At 42.4% G+C, this 24,602-nt stretch overlaps 1 protein-coding gene across 1 annotated transcript in view; it reads right to left on the bottom strand.

The window, feature by feature from the left end:
• Positions 1 to 24,602, bottom strand: part of adgra1b (adhesion G protein-coupled receptor A1b) — a gene marked incomplete at both ends in the record, with an annotated part of 106,618 nt that overhangs the window by 44,274 nt on the left and 37,742 nt on the right. The gene's annotated exons all lie outside the window — the stretch shown is intronic.

A 24,602-nucleotide genomic window follows, 5' to 3' on the forward strand; every position in this document is an offset into this window, starting at 1 on the left:
CGCAAATAATCTATTTATGTCCAAGTGTAACACCCATTTATTCTACATGTTCAATTTTGGAACGGAAACATTTGCCACCTTTCCCAGCACCATTCAATTTCCCACACTAAAAAAAACTTTCTGACAATTAATGTGTCTCTTCAGTCAGTGTGGCACCCAGCTGAAAAAGTCAGTCATCTTGAGCCATCCAGCCATTACATGTCCTGGAGGGCAGTTCCATAAAGTGACATGGGGCAACAGGATACTTAAGCACGATCCCTTCTCTTTACAACCACTGTGTCTGTAAGGAGCCTGCACTCTCTTTTATGGCGGGGTTTGTTAGCTATTAGTTTCTGCATTGACTCACACTTGAAAGGCTATCGATTTTCATCCTGCAGAGAGAGAGATGAATCTCTGCCTTGAAATTTATGTTACATCGTTTTCCACAAGAAAGGGCTTAAGCAAGCAGTCTGTCTCTCAGCGTCTGTGGCATAGGAGCATCCCAGATGAAGTCGCAGTGGAGTTGAGCCTGACATCAGACTGACATCAGAAAGGACATGTGAAAGGCAGCAGTAGCACAGAACTCAGGGATTCAATCTCAAACTGTGACGATGCCTGTTGATTTTCTGAAACACAGATTCTTTCAAAGCACACAACACACAGTGGGATATTATCTCACACACAAATCTATTCTCACCCTCTCTCTCTGCATCTGTTATCGTCTTTATAAGACATATCAAAGGAATTTATAGCCCAAAGGGGGTGCTGTGGCATGCACAAGGTCCTGTTCTAACAAACGTTCTATGTTCTTCCCCAAGCAGTCTAAAAAGGTACAATCGCCTGTGGAACTCTGTGAGGACTTCACACCTCAGAGTTGATTTAGCTAGGTTCTGCACTGCCGTATGACCTTCTTGAAGCCCCTCCCCTTCTGCATACATGGCATGTTGTAGCCTTAGTAACTATAATCACCTCTCTCTCTCTCTCTCTCTCTCTCTCTGTCCTACCTCGGTCCTTAAGTTACTTTTTGTTGTTTTCATGCAGAGTAAGGTTGTCTGTCTGTCTGTCTGCTGAGAGCTGCCTACGGTATATGAATGTGGCTGATCCACTCTCTCCACTCCCTCCCGTTGCTCTTTAATGCAAGGCTATACATGATATGAGCACAGCAGACATCAGCCTGACAAAACCTGCAGGGTAAATACAGCCACAGACTCGCCACAGGGCACTTGGTAGTAAGAGTACTACACATGCTTAGCAGTAGCTCCACCCAAAGCAGACAGAGAGGTTTATACGGTGAGGCCCAAATAGCAAAATAACTATAAGCAGAGAAGAACACGGTTTGTTTGAATTGATGTCAATTGAAGAGAGGCAGAGTTAGCGTGTTAATGAGTAGAATTTCCTTACAATCAAATCACAGAAAAAACTGTCAAACCTGTAAATGACATCATCTTACAGGAATATCATAGCCAACCTACATGTGCAAGCTGTGACCTCTTATGAGCTTGTGTAACCGAGTTGAGATGGTAAAACTCACTCCTCAAGTTCAAATACCCCCACCTGCGCTGTCGAATTGCTAGCTTTTCGATAGTGTAGCTGGTTTACATCGGGTATTTGAGGTGACGGTCACGTGTGTTGGCAAGTCAAGTTTGACACTCGGTCGGAGCAACTTGAATTGCGGGGCTACTGTATGCAACAACTTGACGTCTGTTTCACTTGTCACCACCACAATGATACGGCTGACAAGTGTGACAATGGATTTCAGTTGCATGGAAATTAAATCCAGACACTTTCATAAACTCATATTTATCAGTATAAGCATAGTAATATGTGAGTGTGAGAGTAAGTTTGTGTTTTCTTTGTGTTTGTGTATTGATTTGTAAAAAGCGTATACTACATATTCCAACAACTTGTGAATTAGTATAGCAATTGTTAAGCAATTGCCGAATCTAATTCATTTATTGTACATCATAAAATCATAATTCTCTAAAAATGATTTATATGATTGAGGCTCAAAAGGCCCAGTTCCCCTGAGGATAATTGTTGTGTTGTAAGCATCACTCAGAGAGAGAGAGAATTTAAAACAGGCTACATTGTTGCCATGCCAACCAGCTGCTTCCCTCCAGACGGTTTGGGATTGAGAGCAGATTTCAGGCAGAAATTAAACCAAGCTACACGTGGCTAGTGGAGCACCAGAGAACTGCTAGAGTGGCTGCCTCGTCTATCAGACAGATCCCTCTTTCACTATCCACCAAAATGTTCACTTTGGAGAGAAACATGGGAAGAAATTATTCTACAAATCAAAATCTGAGGGAAAATCTACATACAGTATACCCCTACATAATCCAATCTAGACTGAAATAATAGAATATATACTGTGCCTGATATAAAGTATGAAATCATTTCTTACAAATAACCTACACCTGTACAGTATAGTATGTATTGTATAGTATACATATTTTGTGCTGTCTGTGAAACAACTGAGATGTGTTGGTATTACGACTGTCCTAGTGGGAATAGAACTGTACTGTAAAGACTTGTTCATGTTTCATATTCATATTCAAAGCTAAAGGTAGTGACAGGCTGTAAATTGAGCGCCTGGAGAGACTATGACTGGCAAAGCATGGGATCTGACACACAGGAATACGCTTCATTATTCATTCACGAATTCACTGAACCATTCATTACCTGTTCATTCATCGACTCATTTATTCATACCACAACTGAATGACTTCCAATCGAATCTGTCTTTTTGTAAACCAATGGACCAATGGACATGAATTGTCACAAACTTGTATTAATGAGTCAGAAGGATCAAGCCCATAGTGAATAGAACAACTTCACATGTGGATTCTTCCCACATGTATTAAGTCGTTCTTTTAATATCCCTACATTTTCTCCCACGCTTCTAACATTGGATTCTGGAGCTGTACGGCACAGAAAGTGTGAGGGGGGGGGGGGGGGTTGTCACTTGGTGCCACAGTAACACTTGGCTATCACACAGATAGAGTGGGTGTACTAGTGCCTGAGTGGGTGAAACACACAGTCATAACTTTAGATTAGGCCACAGGGGCGTGTCTCTATTTTGGACCACTCCAGAGAAAATTAAATCATAGGGGAGGAGAGCCATTTTTTCCATTCAGTACATTCAGTAAGATCTCTGTATTACATTATGTGTGGGATTGGCTTTAACCTTCACATTCTGTGGTCTGCAGTCTGAGGGGCAAAATGACAACAAGATAACAACAACACAATAAAGCACATATGCTTCTGCTGCTCCCCTGATTCAGTTATGGGTTCCTCCTCTGCCGGTGGAATACGACGAGAGACGGTATTGTTTCAGACATAAAGAGTGTCTCTGCTGCCAGAAATAATTGAAATGGGGAGCATTAAATATTTGTCACTACCAACTTGTGGATCTTTAGAGGCAGCTGTCAGAATCAATAGCTGTTCCCTTGATAGAGTATTATACTTAGACAATGTGACTTGGATATTCATTTGAAGAGAGGGAAAAACAATAGTGGCTACTTGGGGCCTTGCAAGATTGTAATTTGAGATTTGGCTCCAAGGTGAAATGAGAGTGACCCGGTCATTCAATTACCTTTCAGATACTATTTGATTCTGTGTGTGGGGTATTTATGATAATATCAAATTTTTTGTCTGCTCCATTTGACCAAATTGAAGTCATTTGAGCGACTGAAGAGGCTACACTTTTGTGGAGTGTAGCTTTTAGTGTTGAACTCAACAAATTAATTTCAATGAAATAATTACCGCCGCAGCAGCGTTATAGATTGTAAACACTTCCAACAAGGGATTACATAAATCTCAGGAGCATAGAGGTGCACACACATACACTCACACACGTGCACACACCACACACAAACACACACACCATGCACTCACGCATGCACGCACGCATACACACACACACACACACACACACACACCCACACACCCACACACACCCACACACACCCACACACACACACACACACACACACACACACAGCTCTGAGATCTGTATCATCCGTCTGTTCCATGATGTATGGACTGTATTAGTTTATAGTAATAACCGCTGAGAGATGTTGGCCCATAGTGCCTTTTCCAATTTATGATGCAGCAGCAAGGAGGTATACAGCACTTCTAGTGTCTCCATGGTAACCTGGTTATGAAGCTGTGTGACTTAACAATTCCATTGTAGCCCTGGAGCACGTGAGCAGGAGTGAAGGGCGCAACTGGTCTCCTGGCTGACTAAGTGCCATTACATTAACATGTAGGGTATACGAATATTCATTTTAGAGACCTCGGGAGATTTGATAATTTATCTGTCAAATGAAACTGAATTCGACCAGAAATGCCCACAACCCAGAAATGCCCACAATCTCTGATATATACAACATCTGGTTGACATGTTTTTTTATGTGAGGCTGTGTCAAAAGTGAGGTTAAAGAGAGGGTGTGTTTTGATTTACTATAGCGTAGTTGCTGATGCTATGCCTTTGAGAAGAAAGACCAAGCCATAAATCCCTCACTTTGTATTCCTGCACATATAACATATGTAAAACAAATGAGATGTGAAAAAGGCAGAGAGACATAGCTGATTCCATAGCAGAGACAAGTAACAATAAGGTGTTAAGAATCTCATCTCTGCGCAAATCTAAACGGCATAATGGGGGTCCTGAGATTTCATCATGGTGTGTGATGATGCGACAAGCTGACTTACTGTATTCCAGCTGAACCCTTGCAGCAGTAATCAGACAGGACGTATGAATCCACACACACACACACACACACACACACACACACACACACACACACACACACACACACACACACAAGTCAGCCGTGTCAGGTGCCTACACTATCAGCCTGCACAGGTGAAATAAGGTAGTCTCTCTATCAAAGCGTGGCCACCATAGAAAGTGTAGCCCCCATTACACAGCTGTCAGAAGCGACTTGGAGAGAGAGAAGTGCTTGATATTTATGGCACCCTGTTACGATATTAATTCCTTCCCACTAATCCTTTGGCTGCACCAAATAAAACTGTAATGGGTTTGTGGCGGTCATCTTTATCACTCCTGCTGATGATGAACTCACTGGCAACAATGACAAACCAACTCCCAGGCCAGGGCCCAGGGAGACGTTCATCATTAGTATCTAAAATAGTCTGTGCGTGCGTGGGTGCGTGCGTGCAGGAATGAAAGCAGTTCCTGGAGAAAGAAATGTCAATTGAAGAAAACTCATTCATATTCTACTGAGAGCTGGATGGGTCAATACTTGAAATGTGCCATATCAAATCTTAATGATTCCTCAAATCACGTGGGCACTTTTAAGTTGACATTCCTGTCAATAACAAACTGTGGTCATCAAAGACTTCGCTACGCTTGTAGGCTTCCCTAGATCCCGACTAGCTTATTGGTGTTGTGTGAAGCTTCGCTCAGTGCCGCAGCAACATCCACATGGCTAGGCCTTACATGGCCTCTTAAGGGAGCAGGCAGGGTGAAGAATTTATTACTGTGCTCCAGTGGCACGAACACACATTAGTGTTGTGCGGTATAACAGTAATACGGTATCCCGCAGATTTGAATTAAGCGCTGTTTGTTAATTCACAATGTGTAACAGCACCGCTGCCAGCGGTATGAGAAAGTATTATAAGAATTTCTTTTGGGGTGTTGCACATGACCTCTTTCACCTAAGGTTAGAGAAGGAGAAAAAAAAACATGACTAGCGCTAATGACTTGGTCCCTAAAAAAAATGCCACTGCTGCTATAAGGCAGTATTTGGGGTTCCAACCCAACGATAAAGGGGAGCCTGCAGATTTGGATGAGGTTATTTGCAAGATTTGCATGAAAAAGATGACAACCAGAGATGGCAACACTAATAGGAACTAATCTGCACTCGCACCTCAACCTGAAACACCCATTAACAGGTGCACTGATAGGATATCTGTCTGTATCAAGTGCTGCTGTCGGGTTCAGCTGTTCACTGACAACGGATATGTGGTCGTCAGTTAACATGACGCCATACATGTCATTAACCGTCCACTTTGTCACAGCCGACTGGAAACTACAGTCAAAATGCCTATAGACTAGCTTCTTCTTTTTTTTTTCTCCAGAAAACCACACTTATGGATTGGAAATTAGATGAGAATAAACTCTCGACCATAATGACTGACAATGCTGCTAACATTGCAGCCACCATCAGGGCCCTGAATTGGCCATGGGTCAATCTGGCAGTGACAAACGCAGTGTAGGACCAGAGGCAATGGACAGAGAGGGCCTTCTGAATCTGCCGTGGAATTACCGCCGCCTTCTCTCACAGCTGGCCCCGAAAGAGAGAGCTCAAAAAGATGCATGTGGAATTAGACTCCCAGAGCATAGTCTCATAACTGTAACTAAATCAATATTTTATAGACAGATGATAGTTTATAGGCTATATGACATGAGACAAGTTATATATTTTTACAAATGCAGCATGTGATGCTTCTTATTAAGCTATCACATTATGCTATCCAACTGTTTAGTTTAGTTTGCCAAGCTGTGATCGGGATGTAAAGTTTAAATGATTGTTTAGGCTAAATGTCATACGGTATAGCAGTCACCACATCAATCATTCAGTTTTTCAATACAGATTAAATATATGGAGCAAAGGCGGCTCTCGCCAGCCCCCTGCAACATTATATTTTAAAATGTTCGCGGTAATACTGAGGACAGTATAAAGGTGTGAAAAAATGTATACCGCCCAACCCTAACGCACATGCCTTTAATCTGTGCAGTGGAGTGTTACCATGGCCCCGGCCATTCAGCTTCACTCCTTCCCCACTGCCCCTGATCAATGAGTGTCCCACGGCCTATCCGCCTCCAACAACATCCCTGTGGAACCAGACTAAAACACAGTCCAATACACTCATACACATACTGGGTCTCATTCACCAATGTGCTCTTGAATAATTTGTATATTAGTTTTTTTGAAACACTTATGTAAGCAAATCATTTCAATTCATGAAACGTGCATACACCTCCAAAAAAGATCCCCAAGGATCTGAACTAAATCTATAGATGTCTTATCCGTTTAGCCTATGGCAATGACATTTCTGCTGTAAGTAATCGTCAATCAATTGTCAATCTCCACAATTATGTAAATGCATGTTGTGGAACTACTGTGGGAAAAAGTGTTGGTGAGTGACGCATACATCAGTGGAGTCAAAGTTCATGGTCAGAGAGAGGATGACGGGCATGTGAGGTATAAGGAGAGGTGAGTTTGATATAACAGCCCCAACCCAAGCCAGTTGCTGTCAGCACACTTCCCCAGCCCTGTTAGCGATGGCCCTCTCTTATTTCTTCTTTTTCCACTTGGCCTAGATTATATACTGTAGCATTAGAGGACAAGGCCCACTTTAAAACCTTCCAGTCTCAAAAGGACTGGCAGAAAGCCAGCCTCATAAACGAGGGGCATATTAGCAGGCCACACGAAGGCACAGAGAGAGAGGGAGAGAGAGAGAGAGAGAGAGAGAAACCATTCATTAAAGATTTGTTTTCATTGTAATTAATATAGAATGAAGTAATAATAACACAAACAACCCATTGACTTTTGCTTAATTGCAGCTTTTAAAATCTCCTAAGAGAACATCACAATCGTGACTGGTTTACGGATTGTATGAAGAAAATAAAAAAAAACTCAGGGATTAGGTGCAATTGGTTCTCCTGTTGATGGATTGTTCTGGTTATTCCTTGGACTGACCGTGCAACAATGTACCTAAGGTCCAGTCCACTGGCACAAATAATCCCATCTACCCTTTTCCCCTCTCCTATTGCTTAACCAACAGTAGGAGTATCACCATAGTGTTTACTTTTTAAAGATAAATTAAAGACGATTTTGACTGTAGGGGTGCGCTTGAGCCAAAAGGGGTCCCCTAAATAGTCAGAAAGAAAAAAAGCTAACCCTAACCCACAACTCCTAATGCCCATGTAAGCCTATAACTAAGGATTGTGTGGTTTAATGAGGCAAGAAATTCATTGACATTATGTCATAGGAGTATGATAACCATACAATCAAAACAACAAAACACAAATTTGAGGTATATAATTAGCAATTAAACTTCCAGAGTGTACTGTGTCTTTAAAAGGACTTTATTTTGCTTTCAGGCACACTTCATCGGAATGACCCATCTCACTGTGTGACTCGTACAAGAAGGATTGCCAACATTAAGGGCCCTACTCCTTGACTCTTGCACCTCTTATCCAGTGTCCGGGGCTGTTAAATGCCAGTGTGTTCAGCAGGGGTCAGATCACAATCACGTGTGTGTAGCCTGGGGGAGTGATTTATGCTATCGTCTCCTATGCACTGTCCTTTTCATCTTCAGGAGAGACACTATCTCGTTCTCTGCCTGTTCCTCTGACCTCCCTCCCTCAGTCTTCTCCAAACGCAGGTTGATCCCTCGCTCGCATAGATTTAAAGCAAGGTGATGTTGCCACTAATGTCCCTCTTAATGTCAAGGTAATTGGAACTGGAAGTCTGTTCCAGTCTCTCCAGTTGGCTTACGGCATCTTGGGCTTTGCCTGGTCCCCATACAGAGCTTTACTGCTACCCTCCAGAGCCAACCTATCTCCACTCAAGAGTCTGTCTATCTGTGGAGAAGTCGTGGATTAGTGGTAATGCTCGCTGGCAATTACCCACATACAGTACATTATGTAAGTATACTCCCCGAAGTTTGTGGGTTCAAGTCCTGCTCTGGCCTTCTCTGTCCTGTCATCCCTCTCATATGTCCCCCCCCAGTATCTTCCTACTGTCTCAAATTAGGAAGCAGTGGGATTATGCCAAAAGCAGAGGCTATCTAACCCAACCAAACATGCCCAGAGAGCTCTGGATATGTACTCATCCATTCCTTCAGTTGGCATCTAGGTTTTCCACACATCCCGCCCTTTGGAATGGGTTTCACGTGCACAGCGTTCATTCTCATTCATTACTGCTGAGAAAATGGGCACCATTAAAACTCATTACGAACAGTGTTATTAGCATATGGTGTTGGTCTTGGGGAGCCCTGCCCCCTCCTCATACAGCTGGCTGAGACATTTCCCTGGAGAATGTTTTAATAGATAAGTCAATTATTAGAGGAGAGTTCATGCTATATACGTACGGCTCCCGCTAAGCATGTGGAGTGCTGGCAAAACAAATGAGGTACTGGAGGAATGTGTTAAATCTTAAATAGGGAATACTTTGTGCACGCTCCGATGAGCATATTTCTCATTTTGCATCGATTTACATTAGAATGTGGAATTTATCATAAAAAATTTGCCTCAAAAGCAGTTTGTGTGAGAATATATTTATGGGCATGTTTTAATGACATTCTTTCATCAGAGTTTTGCCAAGTGACAGCCAAACACGCACACACAGCCTCGCACACGCGTGCGCGCACACACACACACACACACACACACACACACACACACACACACACACACACACACACACACACACAGTATAAGCGTGTAAGTCAGGGAGAGAGACGTGGACTCAGATCTTTAGTCAAGGCTAAATCAAAACATCAGGCACATGTACATTTTAATTGGAACTCCAAAAAAGGATCCAAACAGCTGATGCTCATTTCTCCAACATGAAGTCAGATCCAGAGAAGAGAGAGCAGGGGGGGAGGGGTGGGGTGAACTGCTCGCTAAGGCCATGGGAGTGGCACATCTTGCTCAAGCACACCTTGCATCATCTTGCATCAAGCAGCTCAAAGGCAGAAAGGTGGGGCTGCAAACCAGCAGTTTCCCAGGAGTACATATCTGCATGAAAATGCCTATTTCAGAGAGACCAGTAGCAGCCGAGCTTTGGTTACGCTCCAGGGATAGACCTGCTTTCCCATGTCAGTATAAATGTAAATTTCACCCTGTAAACCGCTCAAGGCGTCCTTCCCTTGGATCCTGGATTAAGGTGTGAGAGTCAGAGGCGTGTGTGTGTGTGTGTGTGTGTGTGTGCTGGCTTGTTTGTTTGTTTGTGTGTGTGTGTGTGTGTGTGTGTGTGTGTGGTAGAGAAGTGTAGAATGTCAGCGTATGTGTATATGTGTGTGTGCTGAGAGGGAAAGCGAATGTCACTAGGGGAGGGGTTGAAGACAGAGATGGAGAGGTGTCCCCTCATGCCTCCCAGCAGGCGGCAGATATTTAAAGGCCTTTTCATCGATGTGGCGGTAATTGCAGCGGTTCCCTATCTCCCTGGCTGAACACAATTCCACCTTATCTCCATGACCTTCCAGAGTCAGCCCTCAGTCCCAGGGAGAGGTGGGGGATGAGACACTGCACTGATGCTGCACACATCACTGACCTTCATAGGGCTACCCAGTGGGACCCACACACTTACACCTATATCCGTGCTAATTCCATTAAAAACCACTGACTACAGACAAATACGATAGTTTAACCCCCCACCCCCACCCGTAGTTGTTTAGGCCCATAAGTATATCAAATATAACTTCTAATTTACAACTAAAGCCGTATTTGAGCTGTCAGGCTACCTCAAGCAGCCTCCTGGGAGCTGTGAGGCCCCGATAAGTGCCACAGACCGCAGCATTTAATCAGGCCCTGCAGATCAATGCCACTGGAGAGAGGAAGGCTGATAGATGCAAACAACCTGTAAAGATGACTCTATCCTACCATTGAGTGATTATCATTGGCTGTTGGTGGTAATCCCCACTTGTGATTAGGGCAGTGAGTTTTCCCTGACCATGTGACCTAACCTCACAGAAGGGAATGATGGGTCTTGGAGGCAGAGATACCATCATATTGTTACATTCTTCCCCACTACCAGATACATACACAGGATGATGAACGGAGACTATTTCTCTGTATACATTAACACTTTAATGCTGGGTTCAAGAGGACTCACACTCAAGATGGCTTTTCAATTAAGTCAATTGGCTCCCAATGATGTGGTTATGTTATGTTTCTTAGCATTGATTGCCAGCTCAGCCCCTCCCCTGGCAGTTGTTCTTGGTGGACTTGTTTTGATATGTGAGTATCAAATGAAATCCCAATCTTCCCAGGTTGAAGCCTTTATATGTTAACATTTTAACACTAGTTTCAAGAGGACTCATTTATCTTAGAGTTTAAATAGTGCAGATCAAACAGTTGGGATCAGCACAGAGAAGAGAGAGACTGAAAAGTCTATCTTTTCTGTATTCTGATTGTGTATTTAACCCTGATCCAGTCTGCCATCCAGGGCAGTGTCACAGAGGAGTTATGCCTTGACCATCCTCTCCACCCAAGGGACAGGGACACACCTCGTCTCAGTAGTTCATTGTTAATTGGCTGTTTACCACCGCCATGCTAACAGAAAGTAGTGCATTTCCTCCTGTGTATCATTCAAGGAATGAGGAAGCTTGGTCCTTGTTTGGTGCCTGCATGCTTGTTTTGTTTAGCTTCCCCTGGGACACAGCACCTACCCACCTACTGTTATCACATTAAACATTCTTAATCACAACCATCTTTGTTCACAAGCCAAATTCCGTGCCTTCTCTGCAGCCGGGTGGAGGAGTATAGACACTTTCAGGTGAGTCTGTGTCATCTGATCACTGAAACAGAACACTCTGATTAGCTGAGATAATCAGATCATGGATTTTAATGAATAAATTACGGTTAGGCTAGTAGGCTAGGAGGCTTTAAAGTGTATAAATCCTATCTAAATAGTTCTCTCTGAACTACATGTACAATTTGTAGGACAGTCTGAGAATTCAGTTACTTTCCTAAAAGGACGTTTACAGTATTTAAGTTGGACATACTGTTTTTTGTTTTTTTGCATGTTATGGATTCATCATCATTTGTCACCCTGTGAATGACCATCATCTGTTTGAGCTGGTCGACCGCGGAGTCTCCTAAAAGCATGCCCTGGATCCTGGTAAGTAGCCAATTGCCTCCCCAGGTCACATTACATCCAACACGGCCCGTATACTCTTACAGTAGGTCAAAGTTTAGAGCCAAGCCGCCGGTGTGACGATGTCGCAGTGGTATTTTTCAGGTCATTCACCTCGTCAAAATAACCACCAGGAGACATCGTTGAGCATGATGGATATGTTTACAGTGTGTTATAGTGTGTTTACAAACATTGTCGCCTGATTAATTATTCGAAGAGTAGTTTATGAGTTGTTGTTTCAATTTGGATATGATGTTTCTCAGTTGTTTCCGCGCATTTCAGCAGTAGGCTAATATATATGGACACAGCGCGCTCACAAAGCAAAGCGCGCAATTCGTGTCATTCATTTCCTGCTCTGGCAGCGAACGTACAGTATTTCACATGATTTAAATTAGAACGTTCATGAATCATCAAAAAATAATAATAATAATAATAAAATAAAATAAATCAATCAAAAATGTTTACATGCCATGTGCAATGACGAAAATAAAACAAATAAGCAGCTCTGATCACGAGAGCGTTGCATATATTTGTCAGTATGTCAATCCGATCTGATCACGCTCGCATTTTGGCTATTTGTCCATGGGCGTACTGTAGGAAGTATATTTCGCAAGTATATTTCACATGCCTAAACTTTTGGTACCCGAGAGAAAATGTTGCATATCACCTGTTAAACAAGCAATTCTGGTTACTTTTGATGTAAGAATAACGTACTGCTTAGTGTGAGTGAAAAGCATGAAATGGTCTCAGGTAAATGATACTAGGTCTACAGCTGATTTACCCGAGTTCACCCGCCCGGACCCAATAAACAGCTCTGATCATCAGAGCGTTGCATATATTTGTCAATATATCAATCCCAATAAACAAAAAAATCATCCAAACCTGAGCTACAATCTAGCAGGAGCCTATGTTAACGTGCACCACCATACAAAGTGATCGCATATAGTACGGTGAACACCTCGCATTTTGGCAATTTGTCCCGATTCCGACAATGACAAAAGTCTGTCAGGGTGCAGGACATTATTGAATGTGTCACTGTCACCTTTTCAATGTTACTCTCCTCCTATTCACCTGCCTTATAAACTTTAAATTAACTTAATTTAATTTGCTTCCCCCCTAGGCTCATTTTGTTGTCCCAGTCTGTCACTGGGGGAGGGTAATGTTTTTCTTGATCGTTTCCGATTAACAAACAAAAGGTGTCAATTTATCCAGCACGCTCTCCCCTTCAAACGATCTCTCAAAAAGTGCTACAGGATACAAAATAAATGCATCATCATTATTATTATTATTATTATTATTATTATTATTATTATTATTATTATTATTATTATTACATTGTGTGAACGTGAGAAGGCTGCCCTTGCTGCAAATGTGGACGTTCGCACCCTATTATAACAGTAGGCTACTTTTCTACCCAGTCTCAATCCCACTGAAACCCAACAGACTGTACTTTGACGCATGAACATTCCTAACTTCATTCTATAATAATTCTGTTACATTATTACAGCCGACTTGCACTTATTCATGTTAGACTAAAACATTTCCCCGTTTCTCTGTGCTGTGAGAGAATGCGTGATTTGCAATTCATGAGCTGCTATAACAAACTTGATTTTGCCAATCTACAGTACATGTATCTGATAAGGCAAACCATTCTCTTTTCAAACATCCTTCACAGCTCTTCCCACCACCTTGTGGTGGCTTTCGGCAGCACTTCACACCATGTACGGTACGGCGGTGTGCAGAGATTAAACCCCTGCCTACTGTACAACTCAAGTCAACACCTACATATAGGCTAGTTTACCGGCCTATTAGGTAGCCCTTTGGACTAGACAAGTGTAACATTAACAGGTGGCTGGCTAGTGGAGTTTGTAACATTGTGTTGAACATGCATTTGCCCCTTTGTTTTTAGATGTGTTTAATCAATAATCTTTTTCTATGAACTCTGATCTACAGTATATTATCCAAAGGCACATTTAGAAAGAAATGGGAATGAAGTCATTCATGCAGGGGGTAGAATAAACCAATTCACCATGGGAGGAGCAATGATATCAAGGCTCCAACCTGAGAAGATTAGGATTTGATTTGATATCAAACAAGTCAACCATGAACCACTGCCATGGGAGGTGCCGAGATGAAAATCACTGCTGCTCCAGTTAACCCTGCATCATTGGGAGCCAATTTACTTAATTGGAAAGCCATCTTGAGTGTGGACCGCCGTGCGCTAAAACCCTCTTGTCTGTATTGAGAGCCTGATTGGAGGGTACTTTCACAGATGTGTGGTGGAGAGAAACAGATCATGTGAGTGGAGGATGGTGGTGGCTAAGCAATGGTGGGTACAACTGATCTTTATTGAACCATTATAGCCCCAGTGCCAAAACCAATTTGAGCCTTTTGTTTCTCTGCCACCATTAAGCTGCTAACAGCCTTGTCCCTTCAGGGCGGCTCAATAGAAATAGAGAGAGAAGACAAGGGCAAATCAGACATACACCTTACTCAATCTCTGCAATCATTATATCGTTAACATTTAAAGACAACAGACTCTCTAATGTCAACATAGTCAACCAGCATTGATCAAAGAGCATTTGACAGAAAGAGGCGAGATAGAAAGAGACACTAAATCATTGAGGCAACATTTTTAGAGAGAGAGAAAAAGAGAGGCAGACTATGGATGGAATGAAAGCTGAGAGACAAGGGAGAGACAAGGGAACCCATTAGGGCCCCATTACCATGAAATGTGCCTACTGTACCCCAGTGTAACATTTTGGTATGATGAGTGGACCCAGGTGCGGTGCATATAAAGGTGGCAGACGAGTAGGCAGCCATACCAAACAAAAAGATCTTTACTTGAAAGTAAAGTAGGCAAAACAGGATACAAACACGGACTGAACTCCAAAAAAAAGGGGGGGCGGAACAAAAGTCTCCAAAACAGTACATATATATATATATTCAATGGCTTATGTATCTCAGGTGACCAACACACAGCGAACACACAGTGAAGACTCATCGGGGAGTGAAGGGAAGTGAGGGTACATAAAGCATCAGTGACAATTAAACACAGGTGCAGCTGATTAGTCCATGATTGAGGTGGCACAGTGGGCGGCCATAGGGAGATACCTAGGGACCGCACTGGGGAATGCGACCCCCATCCGTAACACTCCAGACAGGAAACATACATCTAAACTCATCTTATACAGTCTGCTTGAAAGTGTGAAGCATGTTTTGGGATTGGAAATCACATTTTGGGGGTAGCAGCACAACTAGCAATAGCACAACTGGGTAGCACAACAGCATGAGCATCCTTATTGGAATAAATATAGAGAGAAATCTGTGTTGATGTGAGAGTCTATCTAGAGTATGGCTATGATAATGAATTGACATTTACCAACTGAAACTTCCAAACTACCAACTGAAATAAAACACTTGGCAACAAGGACATATACTGTACTGTTATATACCGTACCAGCTTTGAAACAGGAGGACTCCCCTGTCACCATAGGCACACTGACTGTCACCATCATATAACTCTCCTTGAATAATCACTCAGATCACTTCAAGTGTCCTCCAAACGCTGCCGTGAGTATAATTGTAACAAACACTGTCACCTATGAGAGCAGCAACTTGCCTTTTTATCTCTCTCTCTGTCTGTTCTTGCTCTCCACCTCCCTCCTCTCTCTCTCTATCACTCTGCCTCTCCCTCTCTCTCCACCTCCCTCCTCTCTCTCTCTCACTCTGCCTCTCCCTCTCTCTCCACTTCCCTCCTCTCTCTCTCTCACTCTGCCTCTCCCTCTCTCTCTCTCACTCTGCCTCTCCCTCTCTCTCCACCTCCCTCCTCTCTCTCTCTCTCTCTCTGCCTCTCCCTCTCTCTCTCACTGACCATCTCTCTCCCTCTCCCTCTCCCTCTCACTACCCATGTCCCTCCCTCTCTCCCTCCTCAATCTGCCAGGCAGCAACGAGACCAAGTGCCTTGAAACAATGTACCAATCATCAGACAAGGACTCTGGCTTGCGCCTGCTCTAATCCTGTGGGATTTAGCGGTACTGTGAGCTCAGCACTGCCCAGAGAAACAGCCAGCCGGAGACAACTGCACCCGCCAGGAGCAAACGCCTTTAATGATCACCCACCACTACTGAAGCGCAGCCAGGGACACGCAGTCAGGTGGTTTTGAAGAAAGCCTTATGCCAGACAACGACATGATTTATGAAATAATAGACAGCAGCAAGCAAGCTTTGTCATCCCCCCCTTCATTCTCTCTCTTCACTGACTGCAAAAATAGATTGTCTCTATTTCTATGATAGAAAAAAAAGTACTTAAGTGAATTGAAAATAGATTAAAGGAGTAATTAATATGCTTAAAATATACAAATGTTTTTCTATGCTTACTTAAAGTACACTAAAGCTGTACTGACTTTGTACTTTTGTGTACTTACTCAAAGAATACTTTAATTTCATGCCCTTAAATTTGTGCTTTAGTATACTTGCAAAAACTATACTAGAATTGAATGCACTTTAAATTATACTTTAGTATACTTATATAAAGTATATTTTATTGTCATATCCCTAAATGTGTACTTAGAAATGTAAAATGTATACTTACAGTGCCTTCAGAAAGTATTCAGACCCCTTCACTTTTTCCAAATTTTCTTGTGTTAAAGACTCAATTTAAAATGGATTAAATAAACATTTTTTGCCATCAATCCACACACAATACCCCTAATGACAAAGTGAAAACACCTTTATAGAAAAGTTTTTTCCTCTCTGCCATTCAACTTTGTAGATTTTTGTAAGTCTCCCCAGGCCTCAGGGCCGCATTCCTGAGCAGTTTTGTTCCTCTCCATTTGCTCAGTTTGTAATGACAACCTGATCCTCAGTGTGTAATTGATTCCTACGCAAATCAGAAACCCTATAAAAACAAAGATGTTAATTCCAAAATTACATGAACTATTATATCTCCATTAAGTGTCATGAGTATCATAGCAAAGGGTCTGAATACTTATGTAAATGAGGTATTTCTGTATTTCAGTTTTAATAAATTTGCAGACATTTCTAAAAACGTGTTTTCACTTTGTCATTAAGGATTTAATAAATTTTAAATTGAGTCTATAACACAACAAAATGTGGGAAAAGTGAAGGGATCTGAATACTTTCCGAAGGCACTGTATATAATTGTGTACTTGTACTTGTGAGTCCCTGAGTGTTAGGTAACCTGGTCCTTCAACTTTAATGCAGTTGTACCTTTAATGGTGTAAATTAGAAACTCAGTTTTGGCAAGTAAATATCTTGGTTGACTTGGGCCATGAGTAAAACATCCCAGCAACAACTTTGAACAAAAACATTTGTAGAATATCTTTAAAAAAATCCCTATAAAGAAATATGACATGAAGTATGTCTAGAATAATGTTAATATACTTTTAGTACATTTCCTGTCATCATTTAAATATTACCCAGCATTCCTGTCTCAAGTGTACGTTTTTGTTAATAATAACACTTACAGTTTGGTTATTTATTGGATTCATTTTGAGATTGGATTATGTATTAACAGTGCTACCCTTCAGTTTTGTATACTTTGATTCCTGCTATCCCTCACTTATGTGTATTAGGTTGCTAACCATATCTGCAAATAATTAGGATAAATACTTAGGTGCAAGATAAGGTTTGCCATTCAGCTCTTTGCCAAGTCAGAAGCCTATGGGCCTCCTCGCTTGGCAGTTGACCTGCTGCAAGAGTTACAGAGTTGCATAGTTAGGTGTCATATCCCCCTCAACCCCAATGGGACTTCATGCACTCATAAAGGTTGAACTAACCCTAATTCAAAATAACATAAATTCCAATGCATGTTCTATCGAATTGAAGTGTATACACAGAAATATGCTAGTGACACAATATTAACACACTAATATACTTCATGCTATGTTAAGGTCGCTTTGAATATGACTAAGATAACATTCTAAGTGTGTTGAAAGTACCAATTTGGGAATAATATTTTGTGAGTGAAGTCTGTTATGCAGCATCATTTAATACGGACACTTTATATCAATAAGAAAACTGAAACAAAAGTTGTGTATTCTAGGTTTATAGGCAGTCACATTTGTAATCAAATAATTTGCTAATATTTTGTCTTAGCCTATTGGTGAAATTTGTGTTGGAAGTAAAGGCATCTTATATCAATAGAGTTAGTATGATAGTAGCCGAATGGCACCCAAATAATTGTTCTCTTTGGTCACAGAAGGTGATCACACCAAGAGAAAAGCCCTCCCTGTGTGCAACGGGGACAGAGCACTGTAAAACAGAGACAACCTGAGTGTTTTAGTAAGATGTTTATGAATAAATAATGAATTCACAGGCATCATTACGTCACTCTCCTTTTATAGCAGGGGCCCTACATCATTCACAGGGGACAACATGTTTACTGAACACATGTTTAAACAAGGCATGTCCGCCTCTTTTTGCGCTCACCTCCGCATACAAGTGCAGCATAGAACGATATTTGAAAATAGCTTCTCAATACATAGGCGCAGAGTAGGTGCAGGAAAATGTGCACATATGTTTTTAGTGGGCATGGCTGCTAAATTGGTAATCTTGTTCCGCAAAGTTGCAGTTAGTGTAGAGGTGGAGGGCAGGTCTCCAGCAATGAGTGGGTGGGGATAATTGAATAGGAGATTGGAGGAGATTGAATGAAGGTATCCATTGTCCTTGCCAATCAGGATTTCACCATCGTCTTTATTTACATTATTATCAAATACAGTACATACTCAATAAAAGTCAACTTGGCAAGGTTCAATATAGAAATAGATACACTTTGCTCCTTTGGTGAGTCTTCTAATGAGGCACTCATCTTTTTTGGGAATGTCCATACACATCTAATTTCTGGACTGATGTAAGCAATTGTATAAGTAGAACTGAAGATTGAAATGTTTTGTTCGGTATGATTGACAATGATGTATCGTCAATGCTTTTTTATTTTATTTTTTATTTTTTTCTTACATGCTGTAAGGTTTAGGTGTTGTAAGCGGACCCAGGTGCGGTGCAGAGAAAGGGGAAACGAGTATTTAGCGGTACCACAAAACGATCTTTACTTAGGAAGAGCAGACAAAACAGGATACAAAAACACAGACTCAAATCTCGAAAATAAAAGGGGAGATCACAGTCTCAAAATAGTACTTGTATATTCCAATAACTTACGCTCACAAAGCGACCAACAAATGGTGAAGACTAAGCAGGGAGTGAAGGGTAGTGAGGGTACATACACTCACCGGCCACTTTATTAGGTACACCTTGCTAGTACCGGGTTGGACCCCCTTTTGCCTTCAGAACTGCCTTAATTCTTTGTGGCATAGATTCAACAAGGTGCTGGAAACATTCCTCAGAGATTTTGGTCCATATTGACATGATAGCATCACGCAGTTGCTGCAGATTTGTCGGCTGCAGATCCATGATGCGAATCTCCCGTTCCACCACATCCTAAAGGTGCTCTATTGGATTGAGATCTGGTGACTGTGGAGGCCACTGGAGTACAGTGAACTCATTGTCATGTTCAAGAAACCAGTTTGAGATGATGTGAGCTTTGTGATGCGTTATCCTGCTGGAAGTAGCCATCAGGAGATGGGTACACTGTGGTCATAAAGGGATGGACATGGTCAGCAACAATACTCAGGTAGGCTATGGTGTTTAAACGATGCTCAATTGGTACTAAGGGGCCAAAAGTGTGCCAAGAAAATATCCCCCACACCATTACACCACCACCACCAACCTTTGAGTTACTGTTGCCTTTCTATCATCTCGAACCAGTCTGGCGATTCTCCTCTGACCTCTGGCATCAACAAGGCATTTTCCCCCAGAGAACTGCCGCTCACTGGATATTTTCTCTTTTTCAGACCATTCTCTGTAAACCCTAGAGATGGTTGTGCGTGAAAATCCCAGTAGATCAGCAGTTTCTGAAATACTCAGACCAGCCCATCTGGCACCAACAACCATGCCACGTTCAAAGTCACCTTTCTTCCCCATTCTGATGCTCGGTTTGAACTTCAGCAGGTCATATTGACCATGTCTACATGCCTAAATGCATTGAGTTGCTGCCATGTGATTGGCTGATTAGATATTTGCGTTAACAAGCAGTTGAACAGGTGTACCTAATAAAGTGGCCGGTGAGTGTATACAATGAGTGACAATTACACACAGGTGCTGGTGTATATATAGATATTCTCCTATTTGATTTGATCAAAGACATGGTTGGCACGGTTGCATGATTTCATTAGTAATTGGCACAGAGTGTGGAGGTGATCGATGTATGCTTTACATAATATATGGTACAGAATTTCATAATGCAAGAATATACACGAGGCCTACTTCCACATATTTCACAGAGGTACTGGTGGTATGAGCGATTATCCCCGACAACTGCTGTGCCTGTCATGATCAAATAAGTGTCTATTTGGAATGGATAATTGGATGGAATGGATAATTGGATGGAATGGATAATTGTCCCACTCCCCTTGCCATCCCTCTCAACACTCCCATTGACTGCTCCGCCTATACTTGTGCAAAGTTTGTGTTGGTCGGGGCAGACGCACTTTGCGGTGACACCAAATTGCACATGGTTTTAGTGGTGCACAGCACTCTTCAGTGGAAGGAAATTAGGCCCCTAAGTGTTAAAATGTGTTTCCTCTGTCACACTCCATTGGTAAAGGCATATATTCCCACTAAAAAGACTGACAACTGAAGATTGTGGTTATTGGGTGGCTATGTGTGGAGAATAGTGAAAATAGCCTTCAGTGACCAGGGCCTTCTGATACTAAAAAATGTATGTGCAGGTGCTATTGTTATCTTTGCATGCAGGGTGGTGCCGAGTGCACTAACTAAATGAGCTATTTTGCTCTATGCTCTTCATCATCATGGCACATTCTGTTCCTCTACTGTGTCTGAGCTCATTCAAGGGCAATGTTCATTATTCTCTCTCCCTCTTCTCAGCACCTCTTTCTCTCCCCCTCCTCCTCTGATGTCTCTCAATCTGCCCTTCTCTCACTTGCTCTCTCTCTCTCTCTAACACTCACTCACTCACTCACTCACTCACTCACTCACTCACTCACTCACTCACTCACTCACTCACTCACTCACTCACTCACTCACACACACACACACACACACACACACACACACACACACACACACACACACACACACACACACACACACACACACACACACACACACACACACACACACACACACACAATGCCGTGCTTTCTCTTGCTCTCTCTCTCTCCAGGTAAGACAAGGCTTTTAGACACTCATGAATAATCAAAGCACAACAGACCAGGCCAAGAAGTTACCAGATCTCACCATCTGTCTGCCTGTCTGTCTGTCTGTCTGTCTGTCTGTCTGTCTGTCTGTCTGTCTGTCTGTCTGTCCTAACCTCAGTGAGAGGTCTTATCTATCTGAATACTTTTCAATGGAGAGAAAGGTAAGGGAAGCATAGTACAAAAACAACATCAATTTGATATTCAAGTAAGATGGGACACATGGAGCCAGTGGAGTGACCTCGTATGAATTAGACTTTTCACTCTCTCTTCTCAGACACTGAGGCTGGATTACAGCTATGGGGAAGGCTTATAGGGAGCAGGAATCTCTACCCCCCCACCTCTGCTCTTCATATGCCATTGAAGAGGGTCTCTCTCTTATGTGCACTGTATATGTCATGTTATCTATGTGTGTGTGTGTGTGTGTGTGTGTGTGTGTGTGTGTGTGTGTGTGTGTGTGAGAGAGAGAGAGAGAGAAAGAGAGAGGGAAAGAGGAAAACATATGGCAAATAAATGAATCCTCAATGGTGGACTGCAGGACTCAGCAGCTATAAACATAACATTCACAATGTATCAGTGCAATAGAAACAGTCTAAGCAGGGAAACTCAGCAGCACTATCATTTTCTGATGAGAAATAGTAATAATTAGAGGGAAAAAATAAAACTCTTGCCACCCCTTTCTAAAACAGGCATTGAGAGAGCAATGAGGTGTTACTGTAATTACTGCCTCTGAAAAGCATAGCATCCAGATATAAGCTGAGAACACTGCCAGCATAGTAACATTACAGTCTCATTAATCTGAGAATTTTAATTGAAGGAACTGCGAAAGCCCACAGATGGTGTGCATGCAGACACACTGGAGAGCAATTAGGAAATGTCCTTTTTCTCTAGTTCTGTGTATTAGAGAATGCTGCATCTCCAAATCCGAGAGCTTTGATTATGAGGCCAGATCAAGATGGATCTGATGAGGGGCAGGGGAGGGGTGGGGTGGGGTTCAAGAGACCACTAGGGTTAAAATGTGGGATAGATGTGAGTACTGTAGTGTGTATTTCCATTTATATGTGTCTGTGTGTGTGTGTGTGTCTGTGTGTGTGTGTGTGTGTGTGTGTGTGTGTGTGTGTGTGTGTGTCTGTGTGTGTGTGTGTGTGTGTGTGTGTGTGTGTGTGTGTGTGTGTGTGTGTGTGTGTGTGTGCTTGTTTGTTAGTTTTCGCGTGTGTGCGAGCTACTCACCATGACCTTCTCAGACAGACCGTTCTCACAGCATCTTAAAACTTTGTTAATTTAGCTTTGATACCCCCTGCATGGCCAAGAAAGGGGGGAGAACTAGACAGAAAGCTAAAGAGACAGACTGAGACCAGCACTCCAGCTGCTCCCTGTTTGAAGGAAGCTGCTAGGACAGCGATGAGGAGTGGAAGGGAGGGGGGGGGAGGGGAGGAGAGGAGAGGGGGGAGTCAATAGAGCTGTGATTTGTAGGCCAGAGGCAAAAGTTGGAAGATAAAGCAGGAGAGCACAGATTAACTAGCACAGTAGACATAGCCTTCAACCAATCGGCCCACAATAGCTGCTTTTCGACAACAGTGCCAGTGCGTGCCAAGGCTTACTAGTGGCCAGATAGTCCTCAAATCCCCGTGCTTGGAGCCAAGTGAACAAGCCCATTTGAATTTCCACAGCTGGGCTTCTTAGTCCCATCGCATAGTATAGTTTCAAATCAATTCGATTGTCCTTGCTTTAAACGTACCCCGAGCACCATTTGGCCTCATAAGGACCAAAGGGGTAGAGGAGGCTAAAAGCCAGAGTTTACGTACCAAATAGGGCGAGTTAGCGCTGTTGAAGCCCGGGAGTGACTGTGGAAAAGGAATTGGCCTTGACACACACAGCATAAGCCCCGCTGTGGAAAGCCGGCTAATGGTGCTATTAGCTATGTAGCAGAGAGAGAGAGGAGGAGGGAAGGACAGAGAGAGGGATGGAGAGAGACAGGGAGAATGGACAAATGGACTAATTAACATAATCATAAATAAAATGTTCATTTTTAATACTTTGTCGAGAATCCTTTGCAGGCAATGAGTGCCTGAAGTCTGGAACCCATGGACATCACCAAATGCTTGGTTTCCTCCTTTGTGATGCTTTGCCAGGCCTTTACTGCAGCTGTCTTCAGTTGTTGTTTGTTCGTGGGTCTTTCTGCCTTTAGTTTTGTCTTCAACAAGTGAAATGCATGCTTGATCAGGTTGAGATCAGGTGATTGACTCGGCTGTTGCAGAATATTCCACTTATTTGCCTTAAAAAACTCCTGGGTTGCTTTCACAGTATGTTTTGGGTCATTGTCCATCTGTACTGTGAAGCGCCGTCCAATCAACTTTGCTGAATTTGGCTGAATCTGAGCAGACAGTATATCCCTAAACACTTCAAAATTCATCCGGCTATTTCTGTCTTCTGTCACATCATCAATAAACACTAGTGGCCCAGTGCCATTGGAAGCCATGCATGCCCATGCCATCACACTGCCTCCACCGTGTTTTATAGATGATGTGGTATGTTTTTTTGGCCTAATCTGGCCTTTCTATTCTTGAGGCTTATGAATGGTTTGCACCTTGTGGTGAACCCTCTGTATTTGCTCTTGTGAAGTCTTCTCTTCATGGTAGACTTGGATAATGATATGCCTACCTCCTGGAGAGTGTTCTTTACTTGGCTAGATGTTGTGAAGGGGTTTTTCTTTACCATGTGAAGGATCCTGAGATCATCCATCACTGTTGTCTTCCGTGGAGATTCAGGCCTGTTGATTTGGCCACTCCTAATGTTGCCACTATCCCTCTGATGGATTTTTTTTTTTTTGCAGTGTAAGGATGGCCTGTTTCACTTGCATTGAGAGCTCCTTTGACCGCATGTTGTGAGTTCACAGCAACAGCTTCCAAATGCAAATGCCACATTGGAATCAACTCAGACCTTTCACCTGCTTAATTGATAACACACCTGTCCATGAAACTGCTTTTGAGTCAATTGCCCAATTACTTTTGGTCCCTTGAAATAGAGATGGCTACATATTAAAGAGCTGTAATTCCTAAACCCTTCCTCCAATTTGGATGTGAATACCCTCAAATTAAAGCTGAGAGTCTGCACTTTAAGCCCATATTCATTATATAACTGGAATATGTTTTGGTAAACAGCTAAAATAACAAAACTTCTGTCAGAGTCCAAATATATATGGACCTAACTGTATATATATATATATAAAAGGTACCACTAATGTTTCCCTGTTACCATAGTAACAGGTCAAATAAGGGACAAAGAGAGAGATAATATTGAAGAATATCATGTATGAAACTATTAAGGAAAGGCAGCACAAACTTGATTTAACCTAATCCCCCAGCGTACGAGAGACGATATATCGCAGCCTGCTAAAATGAAATGTCGAGAGGTTTGTCACAAAAGTTGCCCAT

This window comes from Argentina silus (genome assembly GCF_951799395.1).
Source record: "Argentina silus genome assembly, chromosome: X".
Classification (NCBI taxonomy): domain Eukaryota; kingdom Metazoa; phylum Chordata; class Actinopteri; order Argentiniformes; family Argentinidae; genus Argentina; species Argentina silus.